Raw genomic sequence first — 15,703 nt, 5'->3', positions numbered from 1 at the left:
AAACCAGCATTGCTTTAAACAAAAAGGTTTTATTCTTTTATTTTTTAATGTTTTAGACTTTGAAGCCCAAGATTAGAATACCTAAAAATGGCTCATACTTGTTAGTAATGATGATGTTACTCACCATTGCTCACAGGCTGGCTACATGCTCTTTTTCATAGTAGGAATGCGTTTAGGCTAATCAAGTTATATTTCTTCACCTCTTTCCTTTGTTATCAACAGTTTGGATTAATTCAGATGTGGAATAACAATGAAACAAAACCACCTAAGCGAAAAAAGAGGATTTATCTCAAATTTAGATTTGTGAACAAGGTGATTGATATCACTGGACAAAAATTCTACATCTATGTATAGAAGGTGTTGGAATGTGTTTCTTTTTCTACTATTGTGATTAGTATTGCTACATTTTGAGTGATGATATTGTATTTGGAAAATCATGAAAGGGACCTATATCACAATACCCACCTGCTGAAATTAAGAAAGCAACAATGACAATATTTTTTGGTTTATGTAAAATTATCTTTTAAAAATGATTAATTATATACCTATATTGGAATGAACTATAAGATATTTCAATAGATTTTCAAACTGGCCAATGTCTGTGGACCTGCTGCATCAGAATTCTTTGGTGAAATATTAGAAAATATAGACCATTTCTCTCTGCAACTCCCTTCCCTCATTTTCAAAATTCCTATTGGTAGAATCAAGAAGTGGGGTCTAGAAATTTGTATTTTTTTAAAAGCCACACAAATTATCCTGAGGCCACTAATTTGTGGAACTTCAAATCTGAAGATTAAATTAGCTGTGTTACCCATTCATCCATGGATGTTCGGTGTGCCTGGTTCTTTACTCTCTGCCTGAACTCTCCCACAGGTGGAGAATGCTTTTGTAGTTAGCATTGGGCCTGTTATAGTTTCTCAGCATATGTGTGATAAATTATTGAAAATACTGAGGAATAAAAGAAGAAGGAGAGAAAGAAGAGAGGGATGGCAGAAGGAAGAGAAGAAAGAAGGAAGGAAGCAAAAAATGGTTGGTAGAATGGAACAAAACTATCACAAATTATCAATCAAGACTATATCATATTCGGTCTGTTCTCTATATGTTAGATGGTTCTTTTTGTTGTTCTCCATAATTTTCACACATTCTTTTTAACTTTTTTTAATTTTTGTAGATACATAGTAGATGTATATATATTTATGGGGTACATGAGATGTTTTGATACAGGTATGCAATGTGAAATCGCACAGCATGGAGAATGGGGTAGCCATCCCCTCAAGCATTTATCCTTTGAGTTACAAACAATACAATTACACTCTTAGAAACACACAATTAAGTTATTATTGACTATAGTCAGCCTGTTGTGCTATCAAATACTAGGTCTTATTCATTCTTTCTATTTTTGTTTTATTCATTAACTATTCCCACCTCCCCCACACCCTCACTACCTTTCCCAGCCTCTGATAATCATCCTTCCACTCTCTATGTCCATGAGTTCAATTGTTTTGATTTTTAGCTCCTACAAATAAGTGAGAACATGAAGTGTTTGCCTTTCTGTGCCTGGCCTATTTCACTTAACATAAATATGATCCAGCAATCCCACTGCTGGGTATATATATATTTATACTCAAAAGAAAGGAAATCAGTATCAGTATATCAAAGAGATAACTGCACTGTTAGGTTTGTTGTAGCACTGTTTACAATAGTCAAGATTTGGAAGCAACCTATGTGTCCATCAACAAATGACTGGATAAAGAAAATGTGTTACATATACACAATGGAGTACTATTCAGCCATAAAAAAGAATGAGATCCAGTCATAAGAAACAACGTGGATGGAACCAGAGATCACATACTCTTTTTATACTATGCAATAAATAAATTTTTAAGTGATGTGGAATTTTTTATGTATAGTTTTTTGTTGTTTTTGTTTTTGTTTTTGTTTTTGTTTTTGTTTTGAGAAGGAGTCTTGCTGTCGCCCAGGCTGGAGTGCAGTGGTGCAATCTTTGCTCACTGCAAGCTCCGCCTCCCAGGTTCACGCCATTCTCCTGCCTCAGCCTCCCAAGTAGCTGGGACTACAGGCACCCGCCACCACGCTGGCTAATTTTTTTTGGGTTTTTTTGTATTTTTTAATAGTGACAGGGTTTCACCGTGTGAGCCAGGATGGTCTCAATCTCCTGACCTCGTGATCTGCTCGCCTTGGCCTCCCAAAGTGCTGGGATTACAGGTGTAAGCCACCGCGCCCGACTATGTATAGTTTTGTATCTGTTTTCTCATTAAAACATTATAAAGAAATATTATGCACGTATTACAGAAGAAAATGCAGGCTGCTCAGAGATCAAAATATATTGCCCAAGATTACAGATAATCAGAGAGTAACAGAGCTAAGACCAGAAGACTAACATTCTCTCTACAAATAATTAGAACTAATGTATATGTAACATTTATTATATGCCAGGCACATGTCTAAGATTTTTATTGGTGTTAACTCCATAAAACATTACATTATCTCCATAAGATAAAGGCGCTATTATTATTTTTCCCTTTATGCATGAGAAAACCGAGGCACAATGAGGTTAATTGACTCATCAGATGTCACTGAGCTAATAAGTGACTAATTTTGCATTATTAACTTCTAAGCATGGTATTCTGCTTTCCAAAATACATATGCTGCCTCAGGTGTAGAGATAAAAACATTTTAAAATGACAGCCATTGAAACTATAAATGGTAGTAAACTCAAAAATTATAATGCTATATTAATAACATTTGTTAATATGTTTTTCTTACTGCCGTCAACTCTCTTAAGACGATATTACCATTCTCCATCACCTGATATTTTGGCCAAGAACAATCAACACACAATGATCCTTCTTTCAAGTATATTACCATATGAGGTAATTAAACATTTAGTCCTAGTTAATAAAGACATAACTGATACTTTGCTCTCTAGAAACTAGGAGTATAATTGTTCACAATAGTCACTTATGATCCTTTGTGCTTCTGAGGTATCAGTTGTATTATCTTCTCTTTCGTTTTCAGTTTCATTTATTCGAGGCTTCTCTCTTCTTTCTTGGTTAGTCTAGCTAAAGGTTTGATAATTGTTTATTTCAAAAGAAACAAACTCAGTTTTGTTGATTTTTAAATTGTTTTTGAAGATGCCAATAAAGGACTTTTCCTGCATGTTTGTTTGTTGCATTTGAATTACACAATATACGGAGTAAAGTATACAACAAATAAAGCCCCCAGCATCAAACAAACAAACAAAACACAATACCGGCATCACACATTTCCTCTAAATTCACATTACAAAAGCAAATTACAGAGATGATGAAGCAGGGAATAAGCAAATGGCATATTTTCTTCTTCCTTAAAGAAAGTTCACAACAGTTATTAATATTTATTCTCCTGCGAAGTTCATTGTTCTTATTTCCATTTTCAAAGGGGAAGTTCTGTTCAGGAGGACACCGAAAATTATACTGTTATGTGGCAGCATCAGCAGCATCCTCAGAACTGGGAGAAAAAAACAAGTAACTTGTTCTTTGTATAAAGTTGTTGCTCCATTACCAGGCCTCCTGCACATGCCTCATCCAGTGAGGTTCTGAGGTCAGTAGTGTCACAGGTGAGCAGGGCCCGGGCACTTCTAAGTAGGAAGGCATGACAGTATGAAAGAAGTTTCAGATGAACTAGAAGTTGCCCAGAAGAAAATAAAGCTCAGTTATGATAGCTTCATGTTGCTCAATTGTTATTTTTCAGTGTTGCTTTAACTCTTAAACTCCAAAAAGCTAAACAGTAGAAAAATGGCTCGCATCTCTAGGATTTGAGATTCCCATCTTTCATTCACTGGGCAGATGGATAATGAAACCTGCTAGGTGTGAGGCTTTTCGCCTTCCCTGTCTTTGGGAGTTGGCCCAATGGCTTTAGTAAGATTAAGCTGGCAGCTGTAGCATAAACATTTGCTTAAACTTATTTAACATTTTCCTTTTTTAAACTGTAGATTCAGGTCTGACTATGCAATTGCACAATTCTAAGTATGTTTTTTATTCTGCAATTCGAACCCTTCATCTGGGGTGGTATAGATATGAAATTGAAATTACAAAAAAACAAACTATTCTATTTTCATTAGAAATTTAATTTTAGTCCAGTTTCTATCACAGAACTATTTTCACAAACCCTAAAACTATTTTACAAAAAACTATTTCTAGTCTTTCATTTTACCAGTTGGTAGAACTTCCACAAAATTTTAACCAGTTTTTATCATAAAGCTATGACTAATTATTTGAGAGTACTACTTTTAGTTAAACTTCATATAAAAGGACAAGAAGAGGAAAAGTATAAGAAAACAGACCCCTTTTCTGCTTAAATTCACAAATGGCAGATTCACAGTGAGCTGGAACAGAGAAAGAGCAGAGCTCTTCAGAAACTCCAGAGTTTTTTTTTAAGATGAGCTCTCCTTGTTTCTCCCAAGCTGGTCTCAAAGTCCTGGGCTCAAGCGACCCTCCTGCCACAGCATCCCAAGTAGATGGGATTACAGAGCATGTGCCACTGTGTCCCACTCAGATCTTTTGATTAAGCTATCAATAAAGGCTGAGAGCATTCAGACTTACAAATTTCTTGAATGAGACCCCTCATTATCTGTGGTTTTCTCATTTCAAAGCAGCATGATGTTATCTCTGAAGTTGTTCCTGAAGATAAAGAGGTGGCAGACGGCCAGGGCTAGGATATGATTCACAAAAGGCTAAGTGAATGTGTGTAACCTGTAAAGCAGCAATTCTCTACCTCTGGTGGGCATCAGAAATACCTGCACACCTTTCTAAACATACACGGGCTTGGACCTCACTCCCTAGCTCCAAAGGTGGAGCTCTAGGCAGATAAGTCTTGCCAAAGTTTATTCAGCCATTCTGATGTGTGCCATAGAAAACTAACTATTGGTGCAATGTTTCTGCCAGGCAAATTCACAATCATTATTTTGCATAACTGGCGATGATTTATCAATGGTGCATTTTACAAGATCACCACTGTAAGAGTTCCTTCCTTTGTCTACCCTGACTCCTGATTACCCAGCAACAGGCATCCATAAAATGTCAATTCCCTTCATAACCAAAGTTAGAATTTTAAATGAACTTTTGCTTTTCATGCTCTGTTTCTTTTATGTGGTAGAGTTGAATGTACTTTTTTACTTCTTATTTGTGGCTAGTTTCACTGAAAACTCTTCTGGTTTTAGTGTGCTGCTAATCTCTTGGTTTAAAGATAAAGAGATTTGTACATTCTAAAAAAACCAAAACATATGGAAAACATTCATCTTAGCAACTTCTAATAAAAGTAAATCCTGATTTTAACCTACCACTGATTTTTACTAAACTTTTAAGCTTTATTTTATGCAACAGGATCACAATTTCTTTCCCCCATTACTAACACCCAGATTGTTTCAAATCCCCAAAAGGGAAGTCCAAAACATCATGCTGTAGAATTCCTGTGCCTTAGCTTCTGCAGTGTTTCTCTGCAAAGGGGCAGGATGACCCCAACATTCCTGTCTTCGCTGTCGGAGCTGTACGAATTATGCTTTTCAATGTATTATTGGACAAGATCTGGTGCCAACTAGCAAATGCTCTGGTCCCTTCTGAGGATTCTCCAGATTTTTGTGAATGAGATCTCATTAGTCATCCATTCGTTCACCATGTGAATGTTGCTCTGGTGTTTCCACAACACATCAGATTCATAGATGAATTTCTGAACATCATTTCCAATTTAATCTGAATTTTCCATGATAATATATATCAAGTAATACATATGAGTTCATAATCTGCCACTATTTGGATGATATCTTCACTCTTCCACAAACTGAGAACACCAAAGACTCCAGTAAATCTACCCCCACACAACAGATGGACCTTTGGCACACCTTTCATTTTGGCTCTAGGGGATTCCTTTTGATCAGAATCTTGTCTTTGTTCAGTCCACTTCCTCTTTTATCCAGGCCTTCCTAGTGTAGGTGAGTTCTGCTGGTGATCACAGTTACTGTCCTTCAGTTTCTCTTGATGGTGCCTTAGCACTTTAACAGTCTCTATCCACTCCTTCTGAAGACTTTCCCATGTATCAATTTCTGCCCATTTGGAATTCTGGGTGGCAAGTTCTGCCATGATGACCCGGTGATGGGTAGGAATGAGTCCATTCTTCTTGTATGCATCGCCAACAAGAGAGATTATGCCTTCGACAACTCTATGTCTTCCTGTTCCATTCATGTAATCCTTGGCCAGCTGAAACAACCTGAGGTGCCTGTTGGTGATAGAATTAAAGGAACCACAAGCAAAGAGAACCACTTCCGTCTTCTCTGAATTCTCCATGGTGAGAACTTAAAGTTGTTGCTCTAAATGGGAAACTGTGACACCTCCCTTGCTGTTTTTATAAAGGAAATTCTTTGAATCTGAAGTGTCTTGCAAGGGAGGCTATTGGAACCATTTCAACTCGTGTGGCAACAGTCTTCTCTAAGGTGGGCTAGGAAAATGGTTTTATATCCAAATTATAATTAACACCCTCACTGCCCACCAGCTTGAGTGTTTCCGGAGACTAAATTGTTTTTCTAATCTCTGTTTCATTTATTTCTGCTCTAATTTTTACTTCCTTCTTCTTGTCAATTTTAGATTCATATTTTCTCTATTTTTCTAGTTTCTTGAGGTATAAAGTAAGGTTGTTCCTTTCTTTCTTTCTACCTTTCTTTTTCATGATGTAGGCATTTATCACTGTAAATTTCCCCCATAGGGAATGAAGCTTTTTGCTGCATTCCATAAGTTTTGATGTGTTGTAAGTCTATTTTCATTGTCTTTTGATTTCTTCTCTGACCAGAAAAAGTAATTTGGTTATTGAGGAGTATGTTTAATTTCCACATATGTTTTAATTTTCCAAAGTTCCTCCTGTTATTGATTTTTGGTTTCATAACATTGTGGTTGGAAAAGATACTTGATATGATTTCAATCTTCCTAAATTTGTTAAGACTTGTTTTGTGGCCTAACATATTATCTATCCTGGAGAATGTTCCATGTAAGCTTGAGAAGAATGTTTACTCTGCTGCTATAGGATGTAATGTTTTTTATTTATCAGCTAGGATATTTGATCTATTGTGGTATTCGAGTCTGCTGTTTCCTTGCTGATTTTCTGAGTGAATAACTTATCCATTGTTGACAGCGGGGTACTGAAGTCTTCTACTATTGTATTGCTATCTACTTCTCCCTTAAGTTCTGTTAAATTTGATTTACGTATGTAGGTGCTCTGAAGTTGGATGCTTATATATTTATAATAGTTATATGCTCTTGATGAATTGACCTTTTTATATAGTGACTTTCTTCATCTGTTTTGACTGAAAGTCTATTTTGTCTACTGTAAGTACAGCCATTTCTGCTCTCTTTTGGTTGTCATTTGCATGGAATATCTTATGTCATCCCTTCACTTTCAGGCTATGTTTTTCCTTGAGGCTAAAGTGAGTCTCTTGCAGGAATTATATTGTTGTAAATTGCTGTTTAATCCATTCAGCCACCCTAGGCCTTTTGATTGGAGAATTTAATTTACTTACATAAATAATTGAGTGTTTACGTTGGCACCACATATAATAAAAGTAGAATCATAGAGAGATGATTACCATGACCCCGTCAAAGAAGAACATGCAATTATGTGAAGTAGTCCATATTTTTAAAGTGTAGAGTTTTTATTAGTTTTCTCTTTGAGTGTTTGCTAGTTGTTTGCTTATATAATCAGTGCTAGGTTTTCTTCACTTTAATATAATGAGTTATAAGATATTATTTGCAAGCCTCATGATAACCACAAATCAAAAGAAAAACCAAACACACAGAAAATAAAAGGCAAGAAATTAAAACAAACCTACTGAGAAAATCATCTTCACTAAAACGAAGACAGGACAAAAAGAACGAAGGAAGAAAAGGCCATGAAACAGTAAGAAAAATAACAAAATGGCAGGGGTCCTTAATTATCAATAATAACATTGAATATAAATGGAATACACTCTCCAATTAAAAGGCATAGAGTGGCTAAATGGATTTAAAGAATAATAATCTGTGGCCTACAAGAAACAGTCCCTACCTACGAAGACACATATAGACTGAAAATAAAGAGTTGGAAAAAAATATTCCATGCAAATAGAAATCAAGAAAGACCAGGAGTAGCTATAGTTAGACAAAATAGATGTGAAAACAAAAGCTATTAAAAAAAAAAAAAAAGAAAGTCGTTATATAATAACAAACGGGTCAACTTAGCCACAGGATATAACAATTATAAAAATATATGCACTCAACACTGGAGCATCCAGATATATAAAGCAAATATTATTAGAGCTAAAGAGAGATATACCCCAATGCAATAATAGCTGGAGACTTCAACATCCCACTTTGAGCATTAAACAGATAATCTAGCCAGAAAATCAGCGAAGAAACATCAAACTTAATCTGCACTATAAACCAAATAGACCTGTGATGGTTAATACCGAGTGTCAACTTGATTGGATTGAAGGATACAGAGTATTAATTCTGGGCCTGTCTGTGTGGGTGTTGCCAAAAGTGATTAACCTTTGAGTCAGTGGGCTGAGAAAGGCAGATCTGCCCTTAATCTGGTGGACATCACCTAATCAGCTTCCACTGAAAATAAAGCAGGCAGAAAAACGTGAAAAGACAAGACAGGCCTAGCCTCCCAGCCTACATCTTTCTCCCATGCTGGATGCTTCCTGCCCTTGAATATCAGACTCCAAGATCTTCAGTTTTGGGACTTGGACTGGCCCTCCTTGCTCCTCAAGCTTGCAGACAACCTATTGTGGGAACTTGTGATCGTGTAAGTTAGTATTTAATAGGCTGGGCGCAGTGGCTCAAGCCTGTAATCCCAGCACTTTGGGAGGCCAAGGCGGGCAGATTACTTGAGGTCGGGAGTTCAAGAGCAGCCTGGCCAACATGGTGAAACCCTGTCTGTACTAAAAATACAAAAATTAGCCGGGTGTGGTGGTGCATGCCTGTAATCTCAGCTACTCGAGAGGCTGAGGCAGGAGAATGGCTTGAACCTGGGAGGTAGAGGTTGCAGTGAGCCAAGATTGTGCCACTGCACTCCAGCCTGGACGACAGAACAAGACTCAAAAAAAAACAAAAAAAAAAACAAAAAAACACTTAATAAACTCATATATACTCATATATATATATATCTCCTATTAGTTCTGTTTCTCTAGAGAACCCTGACTAATATGGGATATAATAGATATTTATAGATCATATCATCCAATACTTGCAGCATACACATTCTTCCCAGCAGGTAGATTACTCTAAAGGAAAGACCATATGTTAAGCCACAAAATGAGTCTTTAAAAATTAAAAAAACTTGAAATAATATCAAGTATCTTCCCTGATTACAATGGAATAAAACAAGAGGAATTTTGGAAACTCTACAAATGCACGGAAATTAAACAATATGCTCCTGAATGACCAGTGGGTCGATGAAGAAATTAAGAAGAAAATTTAAAAATTTCTTGAAACAAATGAAAATGGAACTACAACATATCCAAACCTATGGAATACAGTGAAAGCAATACTAAGAGGTAAATGTATAGCCATAAGCACCTACATCAAAAAAGTAGAAAAACTTCCAACCGATAACCTAGTGATGCATCTTAAAGAACTAGAAAAGCCCCTTTTTTACACCATATACAAAAATCTACTTAAGATGGATTAAAGACTTCAATGGCCCAGGTGTAGTGGCTGTTGCCTGTAATCCCAACACTTTGGGAGGTCGAGACAGATGGATAACTTGAGGCCAGGAGTTCAAGACAAGCCTGACCGACATGGCAAAACCCTCTCTCTACTAAAAATACAAAAATTAGCTGGGTGTGGTGGCACATGCCTGTAGTCCCAGCTACTCAGGAGGCTGAGGCAGAAGAATCATTTGAACCCAGGAGGTGGAGGTTGTAATGAGCCGAGATAGCACCACTGCACTCCAGCCTGAGTAACAGAGCAAGACTCCCTCTAAAACATACATACATACATACATAAATGCTCGTGGTACTTTTCTCAGTACCGCTCTCTTAATTTTTTTTTTTTTTTTTTTTTTTTTTTTTTTTTTTTGAGACGGAGTCTCGCTGTCCCTCAGGCTGGAGTGCAGTGGCATGATCTCGGCTCACTGTAATCTCTGCCTCCCAGGTTCAAGCAATTCTTGTGCCTCAGCCTCCTGAGTAGCTGGGATTACAGGTGTGCACAACCACGCCTGGCTAATTTTTATTTTTAGTAGCGACAGGGTTTCACCATGCAGGCCAGGCTGATCTCGAACTCCTGACCTCAAGTGATCCTCCCGCCTCGGCCTCCCAAAGTGCTGAGATTACAGAAGTGAGTCACCATGCTCGGCCCCAACTCTCTTGAAGTTTATTTCCGAGAAAACAGATTGGATATCACTGCTTACTCACAAAAAAAGCCACGTCAATAATTTTTTTGAGAAAGATCTTTCTCCATGGAAATTTACATGTAAAGCGACTATAAAATGATGCCCCTTATGAACTTATAATCTTTTGCCTAACTGACAAGGCATTGAAAACGAAAAACAAAAAAGGAAGCATATCAAAGCAGGAATAATGCACTCTGGTAATGCTGCTTCTAAGTTAAATAACATAAAGAGTGGGAACTGATGACTGGATTTGGTTCATGAGGCTTGTTGGTAACTTTGGTAAGTGGATTCAGTGTAGAGTGGAAGGCATTCCTGATTAGAGTGTGTTTGGAGTTAACAGGAGGAAAAAGGTGAAGGTAGAATGTATGGAATGTATGGACTACTTTCTGAAGAGCAGAAAACATCAAATCCATAAGGGTTTTTTAAAGGTAACATATATTACAGCACGTTTACGTTGATAGAAATTATTTTAGAGAAAGTATAACATTTATGATGTAAGAATAAAGCCCTGAAGAAGATAATAACAAGTAGATTTCTTTCTTTTTTCCTTTTTTTTTTTTTTTTTTTTGAGACAGAGTCTTACTCTGTCGCCCAGGCTGGAGTGCAGTAGTGCCATCTCAGGTCACTGTAGCCTCGCCTCCAGGGTTCAAGCAATTCTCCTGCCTCAGCCTCCTGAGTGGCTGGGACTACTGGCACATATCACCATGCCAGGTTAATTTTTGTATTTTTAGTAGAGATGAGGTTTCACTATGTTGGCCAGGCTGGTCTCGAACTCCTGACCTCAAGTGATCCAGCCACCTCGGCCTCCCAAAGTTATAGCAATAAAGGCATGAGCCACTACACCCGGCCAAGAAGTAGATTTCAGAACACAGGTGAAAATTCTGATCTTAATTCGGAAAAGGGATATAGCTCATCATTGTAACAGAAAGTACAGCACAGAATATGAATTCTGATGTAGCTCAGCTACAGTTTGCTGGAGGGGAGATGATGAAACTCTGTTCTAATCACTTCTAATTTTTTCAGGTGAATATGTAAACAAAGTCTTACGCTATCAGTGAGAAGGTAAGCAAGGTTTTCAGATATGGGAAAAATATTAAATAGCTGTCTAAAGAGAGGAAAATATATTAAATCATGAGACCTCAGTGAATTACTCAGTAGCCCTGAGGTTACATCTGAGGTTTGTGTTATAAATCTAAAGCGAGTTGTAAATATAAAGTGAGCCCATGTTTTTCTTCAGCCGTGTTTGTCTACTCAGGTGTGAACACAGCGTAATAACAAAGTTATCTTTTTGTAAACGAGATTAATGGAAAGAGAAAGGTACAAAGCATAAGTTTGTGATGCATGACAGCAGTCACAGTGTAGTCAGATGAGATCAGTAAATAAGAAACTAGGCTCCCCATCCCACCTCCCACTTCTACCCCGTTCTCACCTACTATAACCTATTCACTACAATGTTATTCCTTGTCTTCAAAAGAAAACTGAAAGAAAAATAACTTGCAAAAATTCAGTTTTCAAATTTGAAGTTGCTATTAATACTAAAACGCAATAGCACTTTTTTCTTGGTTGATTATCCTGAGTAGCATAGTAACATGAACTACTGTGTACTGAACATCTCTTTTACTTCAAGAGCTCTTACACAAATTTTATCCTTCAACTGATGATGGTAACAATTTTGTAAGTGAGCACTTTGTCTCTGATTTTAGTTACAAATAAATTGAAGATCTTGTAAAGTAAATAATTCACCCCTAGCTTCACAGTTAATAAAAGACCTTCATCAAAATTTTCCGCATTGCTTTCCATCTCCCAAACATACAGATGAAAGCCCTTGGCAAGAGTGAAAATGTGGATCTTGAAAAGACCTTTACATTATGCGTTCCAAATTATTTCTTTAAAGAGAAGCACAGACCTCACTTTGAATTCACTCACAAACCTCTGAGATGTGAGATGGGTAAGGCCTCCCATCATCATCAAATGAGAGAAGATTATCTGATTGGACCAGATGTTAGAAACAGAACAAGAAACAAAAAATAGTTCAAGGTAGTAGCCAAGCACCTAATTTGTCCCTGAAGGAATTCTACAGGAAGCCTCTGCCTTGAATAGTGTAGAAAAAGCCAGGGAGAGTGACTGGGACTCAAGATCTCAGACCTTTGGGGTCAGCTGAGCTGCACTCATCTTCATCTAATTGGGACTTGAACTATTGCTCTTTCCCTGGTGCTCTGAAGATCAGTGGCCATGTTTAGATCATTATTCCCCTGAAAGGCTAGAAAGTAAATAGGCATGTTTTTCAGACACATATTTTTCAGAATTGTGCTTCCTTTGCACGAATTAGTGGAAAGGATTTGAAAGACCACTGAATCAGCATGCTGAATAAAACTACTGAGTAATGTAGTTATCATATTCTCTGCTCCAGGGTCAAGATGTAGTCAGCTGAGAGAAATTAAAAAAAAAAAAATTTACTCTCAGATGAGGGCCCTGGAATCCTGAGAGGAGAAGCAAGTTTCTAAAACTCTAATGGGATGAAAAGGTATAAGTAAGACTAACTTAAAGGCCTCTGATATTGAGACCAATGTTGTCTCCACAAGGTAGGGAGAGTGGGGTGAGAATGCGAGCAAAGAAAAAACTGTCTCCATCCAGAATGTCACTCCAGCAAATATGTAGGTCACTCACACAAATGCTTTCAGGGTCTTTGGTGGTTTTTTACAAATCCCTAATTTTCCTGTGGAGGAGCCAGTCTGCATTATTACTCCAGCCAAGGTGACCCACCCTTTGGCAGGTTCAACAGACTCTTAAGCGTGTAGTTAAAAGGGGCTCTTGTTTACAGTACAACCATCCAAGAAAGCTGGTTTTGCTTCACAAACAAATGAACCTTCTTTGCCTGGAGAGTGTTGATTATATATTTATTCTTTATATGAGTAATAGATGGTCAACAGAAAGCTTTCTTTGTTGGGCAAAGAGCAGTTTTGTACCCAACTTTTCTGATTGTTTTGAGGCTAATATTAGCTTCTCTCTGAGGTTGCCACCAGCCACCATCAGGGTAATAATTCTAGTTCTGACCTTCAGTTCAGTTCTGAAATGTTGAGGCTATATTTGTAGTATGTGATGTAGAAGTGACTCATTAGATATTGACCATCATCTAGTAATGAATGATGGGTCTCTCTTACCTAGATTCTTATATTCCTTTCTCCAGATTCACATCAATTCAATCATCCTCCATATCAGCAACAGCATTATTTCACTGAGATGTACATCTGTACCCCAAACTCTTTAATATGACATTCTGGGCCTTTTATTAACTATCCCCAATTTCCAGGTCTATTTTCTGTCATTTACCTTTATAATCCATACCCAATTTATAATCCAATCACACAATACATTGTATTGTTATTTAAAATGTCTACTTGTTTTATATCTCTATGCCTTTATTCATGCTGTCTCCCATTCCTGAACATCCTACTCTTTCTGAATGGCCAATCTAAAATGTTTTTCTTCTTTGTAGTTTGTCTTGACTTCCCTCTTCTAACAAAAAGAAATATCTTCTTTATACGTGTTTTCATAAAAGTTTATACTTACTCTTGTAATTGCTTGTGTGTGTGTGTGTGTGTGTGTGCTTGTCTTTAGATATCAGTTGCTCCTTGGAAGCATGGACTAAATGTTACCCTTGACATTATTAATACCCTACACAGGGTTAGATAAATTGAATTAGTACCATTTATTAAATATTGTAAAGAGCACCATGGGATTTTGTTTCTGTTCTGTTTGTATATTTACTTTTGGTTAGTTTAAGACTAGCAAAAATATAAACAACACCTACAAGCCCACCATACTGAAATTATAAATGATAATATTATAAGAAATGTACTTCATGTTTTAAAAAATAAAATATTATACATAGTGTTGTGCGATACCATCCCAAACCCCAATTCCCTCTTCTGAGGAAATTGTTCTTATTGATTTGGTGCATATGCAATCTATATTTTTATTCCTTTTCTAAATATGCATGTACCTATACATGAATTATATTACTATCATTATTTTTGAGAGTCAAGGTCATGCTATGTTGCCCTAGCTGGAGTGCGGTGGCTATTCACTGGCATGATCATAACACACCACAGCATTGAACTCCCGGTCTCAAGTAGTTCTCCCAAATAGCTGGAAATACAGGTTTGACACGCAGCCATGACACCCAGCTACTAGTCTATATATTTGTGTATGTGTATATATAAATTTTGCCATACTGAATGTATCCTTTTTTAACTTGCTTTTTCACTTATTATCTATAAATGTCAATTCTTATAGCTATTTATTTAATGGACATATGGTATTCTCTTATTTAAATAAAACACAGTAAATTTAGTTATTCTGTAACTAATATAACTATTTCTAATTTTTTGGTTTCCAATCAACATTTCAATGAGCATACTTGTAAATGCCTTCTTATGTACACATGTAAACATTTATCTAGAAGTTATACCTAGAAGTGAAATTGCTGGGTCATTTTCTGATTTAGTAAATGAGGCCATAATCCTTTTCAAGGGGATTTTATAAACTGGCAGTATATTAAATAATTGTGTCTCCATGATATTGACACAGTAGTATTTGCATAATTTTTTTGGAAGGGTCGATCTATGGCTGCTCATCTTTGGTTCTAATTTTCCTCCTAGCCCATAAGTACTAAATCCATGGATTTGGTCCCATTAGATTCCTCCTTGACAACAATGTTTCTCTAGGTATGTCTTTTTCATTTAACTTTTTTTTTTTTTTTTTGAGATGGAGTCTCGCTCTGTCACCCAGGCTGGAGTGTAATGGCACCATCTCTGCTTACGGCAACCTCTGCCTCCCGGGTTCAAGCGATTCGCCTGTCTCAGCCTCCCGTTGGGATTACAGGCACCTGCACCACGCCTGGCTAATTTTTGCATTTTTTTAGTAGAGACAGGGTTTCACCATGTTGCCCAGGCTGGTCTCACACTCCTGACCTCAGGGGATCTGCCCACCTCAGCCTCCCGAAGTGCTGGGATTACAGGTGTGAGCAACCGCACCCTTCCTGACTTAGTATTTATTTTCCTTTTTTGGCTCATTGTCATTGGGGAAAACACTGGGAGGTTGTCTGCATGCCCTTTATGCTACTAATCCTGAATTCTCTGCTTGTTGTGGTTGGTCATTGTATATAATACTTACAGTTCTGCTTTTTTTCAAGTAGCCTGAGACCAAAGCACAACCAACAGCTGTACCTGGACTGGGTCCTTTTCTTCTCTGATAATATGTGGCTAGATTATTCCTTGTGTTCTCCCTA

The 15,703-nt window shown here is 37.1% G+C and overlaps 1 non-coding gene and 1 pseudogene across 1 annotated transcript; one reads left to right on the top strand and one right to left on the bottom strand.

The window, feature by feature from the left end:
* Nucleotides 1–5,422: 5,422 nt before the first annotated feature.
* Nucleotides 5,423–6,338, bottom strand: LOC100599514 (annotated as a pseudogene).
* A 1,235-nt stretch (nucleotides 6,339–7,573) lies between these two features.
* On the top strand, nucleotides 7,574–7,679 carry LOC115837391. Its single transcript, XR_004032437.1, has one exon. It is a non-coding gene; the product is annotated as a U6 spliceosomal RNA (small nuclear RNA).
* The last annotated feature ends 8,024 nt before the right edge of the window (nucleotides 7,680–15,703 follow it).

The sequence above is a fragment of the Nomascus leucogenys genome, chromosome 11 (genome assembly GCF_006542625.1).
Source record: "Nomascus leucogenys isolate Asia chromosome 11, Asia_NLE_v1, whole genome shotgun sequence".
Lineage (NCBI taxonomy): Eukaryota > Metazoa > Chordata > Mammalia > Primates > Hylobatidae > Nomascus > Nomascus leucogenys.
The sequence above is the reverse complement of the archived record's forward strand: the minus strand, read 5'-3'. Positions and strand labels throughout refer to the sequence as shown.